The sequence below is a fragment of the Lepisosteus platostomus genome, chromosome 26 (assembly GCF_059453375.1).
Source record: "Lepisosteus platostomus isolate fLepPlt1 chromosome 26, fLepPlt1.hap1, whole genome shotgun sequence".
In the NCBI taxonomy this organism is placed as follows: domain Eukaryota; kingdom Metazoa; phylum Chordata; class Actinopteri; order Semionotiformes; family Lepisosteidae; genus Lepisosteus; species Lepisosteus platostomus.
Window position 1 is genome coordinate 660,602 of NC_142636.1, and position 16,284 is coordinate 676,885.

The 16,284-nt window shown below is 37.9% G+C and overlaps 1 long non-coding RNA gene across 1 annotated transcript; it reads left to right on the plus strand.

The window, feature by feature from the left end:
- The first annotated feature begins 12,462 nt into the window (after positions 1-12,462).
- On the plus strand, positions 12,463-14,886 carry LOC148639358 (uncharacterized). The gene is made up of 2 exons (XR_015930587.1): positions 12,463-14,081; positions 14,486-14,886. It is a non-coding gene; the product is annotated as an uncharacterized LOC148639358 (long non-coding RNA).
- Positions 14,887-16,284: the final 1,398 nt, after the last annotated feature.

A 16,284-nucleotide genomic window follows, 5' to 3' on the forward strand; every position in this document is an offset into this window, starting at 1 on the left:
CAGAGTTATTTCATATGACAGTGCTTGGAGTGAAACTACATGACCATGGTGAAGAAGTAAAAACACTTTACCTTGTTCCTCCTGACTGATGTCCTTATGCGTGTTTTGCACAGTTGAGCGTTTTGTGTCTTGTCGTCTGTGTAGGCAACAGCCCTCTTCCCTGGGATAGAACTAGATGATATTTAGACACGTTAATTTGACTTCTCCATTGCTCACATTGATGTGGATATGATTATAATGCTCTGTTTTGTGGGCTTCCCAAGAAAACAATAAATCCCTTACTACTTGTTCGAAATGCAGTAGCACAGATCCTAACAAATACAAGAAAGAGAATATCATTCCTGTTTTGAAAAAACTTCACTGGTCACCTGTATTATCTAGGATAAATTTGAAAGTTCTTTTACTTGTTTTTAAAGCTTTAAGCGACTTAGCACGTCTGTACCTTACTGAATGTCTGTCTTTATATGTTCCTATACGTGACCTGAGATCTGCACATACTGGCCTACTGCAAATACCACATGTGAAATGCAGAAAGACTGGAGAGGCTGCTTTTCGTTGTTATGCTTCTTAATTATGAAACTCACTTCCACTTTTTATTAGGCAGTCAAGCTCGGTACATTGTTTTAAAAAACATTTGAAAATTTTGCTTTTAGTTAAAGTGGTTCTTTGTTCTTTCTATTTATGTTTTTTTATCAGTTCTCTTTAATTGTTCTTATTTTATTACGACTTTCCTAATTTGTATTTATTTAATTGACATGTATGTTGCTTTACTGTATTGCTGTATTTTCCTTTACAACTGAAAGTATATCTCTCAATTTTAATATTTTATTTTTACGCTTGGTTTTTAAAGCACCAAAACACTATTTGTATGAAAGGTGCTCTATAAATAAAGTTTATTATTATTCTTTTTAATATTATTATTATACTTTGTTACATTTCTGGTTAGGACAAAGATTCTAGTAGAGGTGGCCTCTTTTACCCCGTTCCAAAAAATTGGAAAACTACCTTCAGAATACACTGACAATGACCATCTACTGTCTCCTCTAAGTGTGTATTGTCATCATGCATATCTTGTGTATTATTTATTGTAGTTGGTTCTGTCATTCTGTAAAGAAGCCACCTTTCAAGGCACTATATAAAATAATGTTTGTTATTATTATTTACATTTTTCATCGTAAAATCTGGCGAAGAGTCTTAAGAGAATATCAAAGAACACGTTGCTCTTACCTTTCCATTCCAAGAAATGCCCTCAGCTCGGATTGCAGAGATTGACCTCTCTGTCTCAAATTCTGAGAAACATAGACTCGATTGAAAAATGACCATTTCCTAAGATTCACATAACATCACCAGTCAACATTTGCCACTTGACATCAATAGAAACCATAGAGTACATGACATTTCCAATCAGTTTTCTTTCAAGGTACAATAGCAATCGCCTTGCCAGAAGAGTTATACTGCGGTAGATAAATATTACAAATGTCAGATACACGCAGAGTTGTTTGGATTACTATGAAAAGATTGTCAAATATATTTATGTTCATTATATTTCTTGGAGTGACAGAGCTAAAGAGAAAAAAATACTTACCTTTATCTCTGCAGACAGGATCGCAAGGGATTCCCTTATACTGGGTTCCTATATAACAAATAATACATTATTCAAAAAACATGATATTTCTCTGTCCATTGGCAGCATGATTGTTTATCATTACAGTTTTAGTTAGCTTTAATTTTGTAAACCCCAAGTAAACATAGTTTGTGCCTTTCTCTGAACTTTTTGGCATTTCAATTCAGTTGTTTGTAAGCTTATTTTACAGTTGCTAGGTTGATGAAGTTCCTGAACTGTGCAGTATTTCTTTTGGGTTTGGTGCGAATCATATTCTAGCGGTTGGGGGGAAAAAGCACAGGTGCCATCCCACCATTAAACCCTGAAACTTACCTTAACCGATTCTTCAACTAAACCAGACATGTTAACTAAGTGTTACAGTATGTTTCAAAGTGTGTATTTTAGCAAACACAACTGAAGTTCTGTTGTCTCCTTGGAGACACCTGGAACTGGTGTGATGCTGGTTCTATGACATCATTCGTTCTAAATGTAAATGCAGGTATTGGCACAACATAGTAAATTGATGTAAAGTTATGGATCCATTTATGATTTTCACTCAGTTTGAAAGAGTTCCTGTCGTGTGGTTAAACTTTGTGTTACGGAGGGTTAACTGGGGTTCTGGCTATTAGTTAGGCTTGGTCATTCAGTTATCTGGTTCATGAAATAGGAAGCTAAGAGATCTGTGTTTTAGTTTTACTGTTTGTTTTTGTTCCATAGAATAAGAAATGTTTCATTAATATTAGTAATAGAGTAGCTGTTTCTCTAAACAGTGTGTGTCAGTTTGCACTGCAGGTGTGCCAGGTAGAGACCATTTAAGAACGAAAAAATATGCTGTCATTTACTGCCGTGGCTAATTTCTGTTAACCTTGTCTCTCACTCAATTTGATGAGCAAAATGTTCATACATAAAGCATAACAGACAAAGGTTCCTTCAGTCCTATGAGAAATATTTTAGAATTGAACTAAAGTGTGTTTCCGATACAGGAGCATATGTCTGTCAGGGCCTGTTGGAGAGGCCCTGCGTGAGAACCCCTGGCTGCAGTTCCACATTCCCCTGAAAGTAAATAGAGCCATAAGCATGGAGCTAAGGACACTGCTCCAGGACATGCTGGCTGTCGATCCTGACCAGTGACCAGAAGCCATCCAGCTGAAGAAGCAAGTCAGGCAAGCCATGGCACGAGAGAAAACATCTTTGTAGTGACTGATAGCAAGATGTCCGTGACTAAGGGCAATTCTTGTGAGCTAAGTCTGATTTCATTTTTATGTCCCGAAAGGCCACTGCCTTTGTGCTGTAGATTTCTGATTTAGACGGGCATTTCTATGGACAACTTTGACTTTTCTGTGGGTCCAATGAAAATATTTTTTTTTACTTATTCTTTGCTACAGTTTTCGAAAGTTTAAAGACATTCACTGAGTTGACGATAAAGGAAAAGTTTCATCTTTCACCTCTTGGAAGGTAGGCCGGTCAGAGGTACAATATATGTCTTCATGTCTTCATCCTCCATGTTTGTAACTACAGGTTTCACAGTGTTGAGCTAAGACACAAAAACACCTACATGTGGCAGTTCCAAATGTATCAAATGTATAAACCTGGGCTGAAAAAGTGTGTACAGTATATACTCTGTGTAGGTCTGATAAAAGTATTCGAGTCAAAGTGTCATATGGATACAAATTCTCATGATTTTGTATTGTGTGTTTTTTCTCTGTTCTGCTTTATTGAAAGGAATCAGATGCTCTTCCTGAAACTTACCTTAGCTGATTCTTCAGCTAAACCAGACAGACTTCTGAAATTCTCAAATATTATCAAATCTTGTTGGTGCAGAGGTGGTGGAGCCCATTACCAACAGACTCACAGCTGAAATTGCTGTGAAAAGGGCTTCTACCAAATATTAACATGTGGGTGAAAATGTATACAATTGTAATATTTCCTTTTTTCCCATTAAAAGTATAACATATGTGGTGTGAGAAAGAGGTCCTCATTTAATTGCATGAAACTCTGGCACTGGCGCAACAAACTGATCAAAGTTCAAGGGGGTATACGCTTTCTGTAGACACTTTATTTCCTCTTTTTCCATACTCTAAGAAATGATTTGGGAAACCTGTGGGACACTGGAGGTCATTATACATGAGCCTCTTTCTGCACCTTTAAAGCCATTGAAACCTAGTTGCCTTGTTACAAAGTCTAATATTACAGTAGGTGTGGTTTCCGTCTCCTAATTTCTGAGAATGATCAAACTGGGGAATAAATTGTAGGGAATACCACTCTTGCACTTCTAAGAGAAGACTATCTCAAATGAATCTCGCTATAGAAAGACTTCTTGTTGAAAAATTCTTTATTTTTTGTAATTTCTAAAGAAAAAACATTCATCAAGTCCTTCACAAATGTTTTGTTTGTGACTTTCTCTGTTGTTCCCTTTCACACTCAACTGAACTATGTGTTATGTCTTGTAAACGTAATCAAACATTTCACTTAGGTGTGTGGGTTAACACAAACCCATATTGTATGAAACATTCAGTTTTTCATTCCCGTTTTTTCTAACAATTGCATCCATGCTAGGACTACAGTAAACAACACTTTTTACGAAAGTAAATGAAATTGTTCATTAAACAAGACAAATTGTTTTAAATGTATGCAATACGACGACACTAAAAACAACACTGAAACTTTTTATTGAAATACTGTACGAGATTGTGCATATTCAATGGATTTCTCCTGGTGCTTTTTTTCATCAGTCTTTTCATATTCTTGTTCTCTACTCAGGTGTCTCCTGTTCCTTTGGTGATGTCTGCTGTACACACATGGCATCATACACTTGAGCAAAGTGTGATACCACCGTTTGTTCTTCTCCTAAAATAAAGATGAACATTGACAAAAGTCAGAAGCACTCTTTTCTTTGACAGACGAACAAACAATGCAAGAATAACCATACTCTCTGTTCCTTACTCATTTCTACCTACCTGTTTGACCACTTTGTCTGCTTCAGTCAGGACAGGGTGCTGGGGCTGACTCTGAGCAATCTGAGAAGAGCTCTCTGTGATCTTGCAGGGTGATATAGCCAGCAGCCATATCACCCTGCAGCCAGCAGCCATATCACCCTGCATCTCACAACTGGCAGCCCACTGAAGCTAAGCAGGTGTGAGCCTGGTCAGTACCTGGATGGGAGACCTCCTGGGAAAAACTTGGTTGCTGCTGGAAGAGGTGTTAGTGGGGCCAGCAGGGGGCGCTCACCCTGTGGTCCATGTGGGTCCTAATGCCCCAGTATAGTGATGGGGACACTATACTGTAAACAGGCGCCGTCCTTCGGATGAGACGTAAAACCGAGGTCCTGACTCTCTGTGGTCATTAAAAATCCCAGGGTGCTTCTCGAAAAGAGTAGGGGTGTAAACCCGGTGTCCTGGCCAAAATTCCAATTGGCCCTTACCAATCATGGCCTCCTAATACTCCCCCTCTATGAATTGGCTACATTACTCTGCTCTCCTCCCCACTGATAGCTGATGTGTGGTGAGTGTTCTGGCGCACTATGGCTGCCGTCGCATCATCCAGGTGGATGCTACACATTGGTGGTGGTGGAGGGGAGTCCCCATTACCTGAAAAGCGCTTTGAGTGGAGTGTCCAGAAAAGCGCTATATAAGTGTAAGCAATTATTATTAATTATTATTATTATTATCTTCTCCCCTACAGTGGCTACATTGTACTCTGTTTGAAATCCAGGTATCGCCTCCGGTAAGTTCCTCGGTCCTTTTTGGGACTTGAAAGGGTAGAATCATTTTGTGACTACATTTCATTGTCATGCACTGATATGTTCTGGTTTGTGTTCGATTACTGCAGGGGTTCAAGTACTTTCTTTTTGTTCTAGATTGGCAGTGTTTGAGATGGTAGGAACTTGTCATATTCTCAACTTATTTTCTCTATGAGACTCTGAATGCTCTGTAAACATACTATTTTAGCAATTCTTAGAAATCTGAAAGCAGTGTTACCTGTATCATTTTTTGTCTTGGTAGTAGTATTGCAGCTCCAACATCAGCACTTAAATAATGGTTTGTGATGTTACTTGTCCTTTGAGTTAGTATACTCCTGAGAAGTCAAGAGAAATCTTACGTAAGCATTAATTATGTTTCACTTTTGAAAGCAAAGTACGTGTCAAGTACTTTGAAGGCATTTGTTGATACTTTTAAGCACTTTCGTTGATTATTATTATCCTTCAATTAGTTATTACAAGTCCAACATTCTTACATGATCTCACTCCATATTCAGAATGTGGGAATACAGTTGTTTTAAGGAAATGCCACTGAATAGATAGTAGCTGCACTCTACAAAGATGAATTTGCTAATTAATCAGTCAGAGACACAGCTTATACTTCAGAAGTTTTAGATCATTTAATGATGATTATTGTACTTTATAACTAGCAAAATCCCCATATCCTGTTCATTGCCCCTTTTTCAGTCATGTGGATTGACTTATGCCTGAAGTGGTTAATTCTCACCTTGACATCTCATAGAACAACTGAATGTCTACCAAGGGTGAATGTGTCCTTCCTCTTAATGTCTAAAAGAAAAGGTTAAAATTCATTGAAGCAAAATGCAACAACCCAAAATGTTGGGGAAGTCGTTTCCACAGTTATTTCATATGACAGTGCTTGGAGTGAAACTACATGACCATGGTGAAGAAGTAAAAACACTTTACCTTGTTCCTCCTGACTGATGTCCTTATGCGTGTTTTGCACAGTTGAGCGTTTTGTGTCTTGTCGTCTGTGTAGGCAACAGCCCTCTTCCCTGGGATAGAACTAGATGATATTTAGACACGTTAATTTGACTTCTCCATTGCTCACATTGATGTGGATATGATTATAATGCTCGGTTTTGTGGGCTTCCCAAGAAAACAATAAATCCCTTACTACTTGTTCGAAATGCAGTAGCACAGATCCTAACAAATACAAGAAAGAGAATATCATTCCTGTTTTGAAAAAACTTCACTGGTCACCTGTATTATCTAGGATAAATTTGAAAGTTCTTTTACTTGTTTTTAAAGCTTTAAGCGACCTAGCACGTCTGTACCTTACTGAATGTCTGTCTTCATATGTTCCTATTCGTGACCTGAGATCTGCACATACTGGCCTACTGCAAATACCACATGTGAAATGCAGAAAGAGTGGAGAGGCTGCTTTTTGTTTTTATGCTTCTAAATTATGAAACTCACTTCCACTTTTTATTAGGCAGTCAAGCTCGGTACATTGTTTTAAAAAACATTTGAAAATGTTGCTATTAGTTAAAGTGGTTCTTTGTTCTTTCTATTTATGTTTCTTGTTTTAGTTCTCTTTAATTGTTCTTATTTTATTACGACTTTCCTAATTTGTATTTATTTAATTGACATGTATGTTGCTTTACTGTATTGCTGTATTTTCCTTTACAACTGAAAGTATATCTCTCAATTTTAATATTTTATTTTTACGCTTGGTTTTTAAAGCACCAAAACACTATTTGTATGAAAGGTGCTCTATAAATAAAGTTTATTATTATTCTTTTTAATATTATTATTATACTTTGTTACATTTTTGGTTAGGACAAAGATTCTAGTAGAGGTGGCCTCTTTTACCCTGTTCCAAAAAATTGGAAAACTACCTTCAAAATGCACTGACAATGACCATCTACTGTCTCCTCTAACTGTGTATTGTCATCATGCATATCTTGTGTATTATTTATTGTAGTCGGTTCTGTCATTCTGTAAAGAAGCCACCTTTCAAGGCACTATATAAAATAATGTTTGTTATTATTATTTACATTTTTCATCGTAAAATCTGGCGAAGAGTCTTAAGAGAATATCAAAGAACACGTTGCTCTTACCTTTCCATTCCAAGAAATACCCTCAGCTCGGATTGCAGAGATTGACCTCTCTGTCTCAAATTCTGAGAAACATAGACTCGATTGAAAAATGACCATTTCCTAAGATTCACATAACATCACCAGTCAACATTTGCCACTTGACATCAATAGAAACCATAGAGTACATGACATTTCCAATCAGTTTTCTTTCAAGGTACAATAGCAATCGCCTTGCCAGAAGAGTTATACTGCGGTAGATAAATATTACAAATGTCAGATACACGCAGAGTTGTTTGGATTACTGTGAAAAGATTGTCAAATATATTTATGTTCATTATATTTCTTGGAGTGACAGAGCTAAAGAGAAAAAAATACTTACCTTTATCTCTGCAGACAGGATCGCAAGGGATTCCCTTATACTGGGTTCCTATATAACAAATAATACATTATTCAAAAAACCTGATATTTCTCTGTCCATTGGCAGCATGATTGTTTATCATTACAGTTTTAGTTAGCTTTAATTTTGGAAACCCCAAGTAAACATAGTTTGTGCCTTTCTCTGAACTTTTTGGCATTTCAATTCAGTTGTTTGTAAGCTTATTTTACAGTTGCTAGGTTGATGAAGTTCCTGAACTGTGCAGTATTTCTTTTGGGTTTGGTGCGAATCATATTCTAGCGGTTGGGGGAAAAAAGCACAGGTGCCATCCCACCATTAAACCCTGAAACTTACCTTAGCTGATTCTTCAACTAAACCAGACATGTTAAGTAAGTGTTACAGTATGTTTCAAAGTGTGTATTTTAGCAAACACAACTGAAGTTCTGTTGTCTCCTTGGAGACACCTGGAACTGGTGTGATGCTGGTTCTATGACATCATTCGTTCTAAATGTAAATGCAGGTATTGGCACAACATAGTAAATTGATGTAAAGTTATGGATCCATTTATGATTTTCACTCAGTTTGAAAGAGTTCCTGTCGTGTGTTTAAACTTTGTCTTACGTAGGGTTAACTGGGGTTCTGGCTATTAGTTAGGCTTGGTCATTCAGTCATCTGGTTCATGAAATAGGAAGCTAAGAGATCTGTGTTTTAGTTTTACTGTTTGTTTTTGTTCCATAGAATAAGAAATGTTTCATTAATATGAGTAATAGAGTAGCTGTTTCTCTAAACAGTGTGTGTCAGTTTGCACTGCAGGTGTGCCAGGTAGAGACCATATAAGAACGAAAAAATATGCTGTCATTTACTGCCGTGGCTAATTTCTGTTAACCTTGTCTCTCACTCACTTTGATGAGCAAAATGTTCATACATAAAGCATACATTTCTGATTGGTCAGAAGAAGCTTCTTAACATATAAGATATAAAGAAAGTCAGAAAGTTAGGCACTTAGGTCAGCCTTAGGCAGTTAACCAAGACCATAATACGATAAGAAGCTATTCCCTTTCATGTTGCTAAATCACATGTAGGATACATGAGTTACACCTCCACTTAAGAGACCTTAAAGAGACCTTGGCCAGCCAGGAGTGTGGAAAACCGTAAAACAGTTCTTGAGGACCTAATTGTTAACTCTTAACAGGCAAAGGTTCCTTCAGTCCTATGAGAAATATTTTAGAATTGAACTAAAGTGTGTTTCCGATACAGGAGCATATGTCTGTCAGGGCCTGTTGGAGAGGCCCTGCGTGAGAACCCCTGGCTGCAGTTCCACATCCCCCTGAAAGTAAATAGAGCCATAAGCATGGAGCTAAGGACACTGCTCCAGGACATGCTGGCTGTCGATCCTGACCAGTGACCAGAAGCCATCCAGCTGAAGAAGCAAGTCAGGCAAGCCATGGCACGAGAGAAAACATCTTTGTAGTGACTGATAGCAAGATGTCCGTGACTAAGGGCAATTCTTGTGAGCTAAGTCTGATTTCATTTTTATGTCCCGAAAGGCCACTGCCTTTGTGCTGTAGATTTCTGATTTAGACGGGCATTTCTATGGACAACTTTGACTTTTCTGTGGGTCCAATGAAAATATTTTTTTTTACTTATTCTTTGCTACAGTTTTCGAAAGTTTAAAGACATTCACTGAGTTGACGATAAAGGAAAAGTTTCATCTTTCACCTCTTCGAAGGTAGGCCGGTCAGAGGTACAATATATGTCTTCATGTCTTCATCCTCCATGTTTGTAACTACAGGTTTCACAGTGTTGAGCTAAGACACAAAAACACCTACAAGTGGCAGTTCCAAATGTATCAAATGTATAAACCTGGGCTGAAAAAGTGTGTACAGTATATACTCTGTGTAGGTCTGATAAAAGTATTCGAGTCAAAGTGTCACATGGATACAAATTCTCATGATTTTGTATTGTGTGGTTTTTCTCTGTTCTGCTTTATTGAAAGAAATCAGATGCTCTTCCTGAAATTTACCTTAGCTGATTCTTCAGGTAAACCAGACAGACTTCTGAAATTCTCAAATATTATCAAATCTTGTTGGTGCAGAGGTGGTGGAGCCCATTACCAACAGACTCACAGCTGAAATTGCTGTGAAAAGGGCTTCTACCAAATATTAACATGTGGGTGAAAATGTATACAATTGTAATATTTCCTTTTTTCCCATTGAAAGTATAACATATGTGGTGTGAGAAAGAGGTCCTCATTTAATTGCATGAAACTCTGGCACTGGCGCAACAAACTGATCAAAGTTCAATGGGGTATACGCTTTCTGTAGACACTTTATTTCCTCTTTTTCCATACTCTAAGAAATGATTTGGGAAACCTGTGGGACACTGGAGGTCATTATACATGAGCCTCTTTCTGCACCTTTTAAGCCATTGAAACCTAGTTGCCTTGTTACAAGGTCTAATATTACAGTAGGTGTGGTTTCCGTCTCCTAATTTCTGAGAATGATCAAATTGGGGAATAAGTTGTAGGGAATACCACTCTTGCACTTCTAAGAAAAGACTATCTCAAATGAAACTCGCTATAGAAAGACATCTTGTTGAAAAATTCTTTATTTTTTGTCATTTCTAAAGAAAAAACATTCATCAAGTCCTTCACAAATGTTTTGTTTGTGACTTTCTCTGTTGTTCCCTTTCACACTCAACTGAACTATGTGTTATGTCTTGTAAACGTAATCAAACATTTCACTTAGGTGTGTGGGTTAACACAAACCCATATTGTATGAAACATTCAGTTTTTCATTCCCGTTTTTTCTAACAATTGCATCCATGCTAGGACTACAGTAAACAACACTTTTTACTAAAGTAAATGAAATTGTTCATTAAACAAGACAGATTGTTTTAAATGTATGCAATACGACGACACTAAAAACAACACTGAAACTTTTCATTGAAATACTGGACGAGATTGTGCATATTCAATGGATTTCTCCTGGTGCTTTTTTTCATCAGTCTTTTCATATTCTTGTTCTCTGCTCAGGTGTCTCCTGTTCCTTTGGTGATGTCTGCTGTACACACATGGTATCATACACTTGAGCAAAGTGTGATACCACCGTTTGTTCTTCTCCTAAAATAAAGATGAACATTGACAAAAGTCAGAATCACTCTTTTCTTTGATAGACGAACAAAACAATGCAAGAATAACCATACTCTCTGTTCCTTACTCATTTCTACCTACCTGTTTGACCACTTTGTCTGCTTCAGTCAGGACAGGGTGCTGGGGCTGACTCTGAGCAATCTGAGAAGAGCTCTCTGTGATCTTCTCCCCTACAGTGGCTACATTGTACTCTGTTTGAAATCCAGGTATCGCCTCCGGTAAGTTCCTCGGTCCTTTTTGGGACTTGAAAGGGTAGAATCATTTTGTGACTACATTTCCTTGTCATGCACTGATATGTTCTGGTTTGTGTTCGATTACTGCAGGCGTTCAAGTACTTTCTTTTTGTTCTAGATTGGCAGTGTTTGAGATGGTAGGAACTTGTCATATTCTCAACTCTGAATGCTCTGTAAACATACTATTTTAGCAATTCTTAGAAATCTGAAAGCAGTGTTACCTGTATCATTTTTTGTCTTGGTAGTAGTATTGCAGCTCCAACATCAGCACTTAAATAATGGTTTGTGATGTTACTTGTCCTTGGAGTTAGTATACTCCTGAGAAGTCAAGAGAAATCTTCCGTAAGCATTAATTATGTTTCACTTTTGAAAGCAAAGTACGTGTCAAGTGTTTTGAAGGCATTTGTTGATACTTTTAAGCACTTTCGTTGATTATTATTATCCTTCAATTAGTTATTACAAGTCCAACATTCTTACATGATCTCACTCCATATTCAGAATGTGGGAATACAGTTGTTTTAAGGAAATGCCACTGAATAGATAGTAGCTGCACTCTACAAAGATGAATTTGCTAATTAATCAGTCAGGGACACAGCTTATACTTCAGTAGTCTTAGATCATGTAATGATGATTATTGTACTTTATAACTAGCAAAATCCCCATATCCTGTTCATTGCCCCTTTTTCAGTCATGTGGATTGACTTATGCCTGAAGTGGTTAATTCTCACCTTGACATCTCATAGAACAACTGAATCTCTACCAAGGGTGAATGTGTCCTTCCTCTTAATGTCTAAAAGAAAAGGTTAAAATTCATTGAAGCAAAATGCAACAACCCAAAATGTTGGGGAGGTCGTTTCCACAGTTATTTCATATGACAGTGCTTGGAGTGAAACTACATGACCATGGTGAAGAAGTAAAAACACTTTACCCTGTTCCTCCTGACTGATGTCCTTATGCGTGTTTTGCACAGTTGAGCGTTTTGTGTCTTGTCGTCTGTGTAGGCAACAGCCCTCTTCCCTGGGATAGAACTAGATGATATTTAGACACGTTAATTTGACTTCTCCATTGCTCACATTGATGTGGATATGATTTTATTGCTCTGTTTTGTGAGCTTCCCAAGAAAACAATAAATCCCTTACTACTTGTTCGAAATGCAGTAGCACAGATCCTAACAAATACAAGAAAGAGAATATCATTCCTGTTTTGAAAAAACTTCACTGGTCACCTGTATTATCTAGGATAAATTTGAAAGTTCTTTTACTTGTTTTTAAAGCTTTAAGCGACCTAGCACGTCTGTACCTTACTGAATGTCTGTCTTCATATGTTCCTATACGTGACCTGAGATCTGCACATACTGGCTACTGCAAATACCACATGTGAAATGCAGAAAGAGTGGAGAGGCTGCTTTTTGTTTTTATGCTTCTAAATTATGAAACCCACTTCCACTTTTTATTAGGCAGTCAAGCTCGGTACATTGTTTTAAAAAACATTTGAAAATGTTGCTTTTAGTTAAAGTGGTTCTTTGTTCTTTCTATTTCTGTTTCTTTTTTTAGTTCTCTTTAATTGTTCTTATTTTATTACGGCTTTCCTAATTTTTATTTCTTTAATTGACATGTATGTTGCTTTACTGTATTGCTGTATTTTCCTTTACAACTGAAAGTATATCTCTCAATTTTAATATTGTATTTTTACGCTTGGTTTTTAAAGCACCAAAGCACTATTTGTATGAAAGGTGCTCTATAAATAAAGTTTATTATTATTCTTTTTAATATTATTATTATACTTTGTTACATTTTTGGTTAGGACAAAGATTCTAGTAGAGGTGGCCTCTTTTACCCCGTTCCAAAAAATTGGAAAACTACCTTCAGAGTACACTGACAATGACCATCTACTATCTCCTCTAACTGTGTATTGTCATCATGCATATCTTGTGTATTATTTATTGTAGTTGGTTTTGTCATTCTGTAAAGAAGCCACCTTTCAAGGCACTATATCAAATAATGTTTGTTATTATTATTTACATTTTTCATCGTAAAATCTGGCGAGTGGTCTTAAGAGAATATCAAAGAACTCTTACCAAAGTTGCTCTTACCTTTCCATTCCAAGAAATGCCCTCAGCTCGGATTGCAGAGATTGACCTCTCTGTCTCAAATTCATAGAAACATAGACTCGATTGAAAAATGACCATTTCCTAAGATTCACATAACATCACCAGTCAACATTTGCCACTTGACATTGAAGAATGATGTGAAGACAGGGGTTTGAATTTAATCCTTTCTGTAGGGGGTTTAGACTTCTAAGCCACAAGCTGGGGTTTATGGCAGGAAAGGGGATTAACTGATAAGGACTGCAGATGCAAGCTAGGAACCCCCCTGGGTGTAATGTTAAACTGACCATTTGCCCAGAACATCGTAAACTGGCCAAATACCATGAACCCCCCTCTTTACCATCAGACCGAGTGACGTCAGAAACGGAGAAGAAAACACTATATAACCCAAAAGTTTGTAACAGTATGGCGAACAATACTTTGGTTTTGTTGTTTCTTGCGGGAAACAAGACTTCGGCTTTATTGTTCCTTGCATGCAATAAACTCATTTGTTTTACTTCATCTCGGGATCAAGAACCTTATCTCTTCTGTTACACCAGTCCCCTACAAGTCTGATGTGCCCTACCGCTGAGCAATTTCCATATGAGAATAGCCAGAGTGGAAACCCTCAGCTGGTGCCCTGTGAACTGTGTCACAGGAAGTTTGCTGTAGAGAGGTTGGAGAAACACAGCAAGATCTGCAAGAAGCTTCAGAATTCAAAGAGGAAGGTTTTTGACTCTTTCAAGCACAGGGCCAAGGGAACAGAACTGGAGACATACATCCATAAGAAGAAGGTTAGACCGCCAATCGTGGTAAGGGCTATCCTTAAACTCTTTCCAAGGTTCCCTTGTTTTCTCCTAGAGTCAGACTCAGCTTATAAATCAATGTAAACAATAAATAAGTGTTTTATGAAGTACTCTTCTGAAAAACTGCCGCAAAGGCACATTTGCCAGACAGAATAAATGGGTCTTAGTGACTTCTGAATTCTGTTGTAAAAATCTACATGAGATATCAAGCAAATAGCACTCACGGGAAACAAAACCATAACTAAATTGTACTCTCTACCCAATGACATGAAAGGTAGGCCCAGAAAGCTAAGTTATTACTGTATTGATATTTTCTTGCCTTGTGAATGGTTTGCGACCAGACTGTGTACGCAGTGCTAGTCTGGACTTTTTCTGGAAGCTGTTTCATTGGTTTCATTTCCTGTTCCCAGCTGAGAAAGAACAACTGGAGGCAGAAGCACGAGGATTTCATTCGGAGCATCAAATAGGCCAGGGAGGTGCAGCAGGTGATCACGCAAGGAGGGAAGGTTGTGAACCTGCCCCAGCCCCCCGCGAATCCAAACCCCAACTACGTGCCCTGCCCTCACTGCGGCCGGCGCTTTGCCCCCAGGCCGGCACAGAGGCACATCCCCAAGTGTCAGCACATCAGGAGCCGCCCTCCTCCTCCTCCTCACAGATGAAAACTGATGTGAAGAAGAGTAAAAGAGTCATGATCTTGGCTCACGACTCACGTCTTGCTTTTTCTTTTTAGAAATATATTTAGCACAGTTCATCCGTATGATGATAAAAAAAATGTTACCTTGTTTTAATAAAATGATTTTTTTTTGGTGGACTGGTGTTTGCGTAACTGTGGTTATTTCAGTTTTTTTCCCTTGCGAAAATGTGTGTCGACCGTGAAAATAAATTTCAAGCTGTTCTTATCATTCATACACCTTGACCTCCTAAAAATAATTGTTCAACCTGGAACGTACAATTAGCAGGCAATAGAACAGGTCACATTGGCCTTGGAACCATCAAAAAGTAGTATTCACACATTCTCTGCATCAATTTTCCTTTAAAACAACTTAAAAAGCAAGGTAAAGTGTGATTGATTTTTTTAATGAAAGTTATTTGATTTAATTTATTTAATTTTCATAATATTTGAAATATGTTGGGATTAATGTGACTCAATATTATCTGCAGCTCTTACACTCCAGGCACCTGATAAAGTGGAACGCAGTGTCTTTGCCTTACATGGCGCTCAGCTCTTCCTCAATCCCAGCAGAAGCAGCAGCCTCCGGGTCCTGCCTCATGCACAGCTTAAAATGCAACACCGAGTAATACAACAAACAACAGGGAAAACCATTCACGATCAGACACATAATAATAATAATAATAATAATAAACTTTATTTTATATAGCGCCTTTAAAGGTGGCTTCTCAAAGCGCTTTACAGGATGACAATAACAATAAATAAGAAGACTACAACAATAAATAAGAAAATTTCACAAGACAGGACACAATTATTATTACAACAATACAACAATAACAATAGAGGAGACCGTGGAAGATGGTATTAAGAAGAGCAGAGGGGTGAAGAATGGAACCAGTTAAGTAAAGGCTTTTCTGAAAAGGAGGGTTTTGAGTCTGGATTTGAAGGAGTTTAGAGAAGGTGACTCTCTAATATCCTTGGGCAAGGAGTTCCAGAGCTTGGGGGCATAGCAGGAGAAGGCCCTGTCGCCCATACAATGTAGAGGGGCTTGGGGGACAGTAAGGAGGGCAGAATTTGAAGAGCGGAGGTTGCGAGGTGGGGAGTAGGGCGATAAAAGTTCAGACAGGTATTGAGGTGCCAAGCCATGTAAAGCCTTGTAGGTGAGCATGAGGATTTTAAAGTCTACGCGGAATTTGACCGGAAGCCAGTGCAAGGACTCCAGGATAGGAGTAATGTGAACACTTGCACTAGATCTGGTCAGGATTCTGGCTGCTGAATTTTGGACATACTGCAGCTTGTTCAGAGTAGATTTAGATACCCCAGGGAGCAGAGCATTGCAGTAGTCAATTCGAGAGAATACAAATATGTTGATCAGCTTTTCAGCCACAGTTAATGATAGCATAGGGCGTAGTCTTGCGATATTTCTAAGGTGAAAGAAAGATGTTTTGACAGTATGCTGTACATGTGGGTCGAATGTTAAGCCAGAATCGAATATAACCCCAAGGTTTTTCAATTTTGATTGGAGCTCAAGTACAGAGC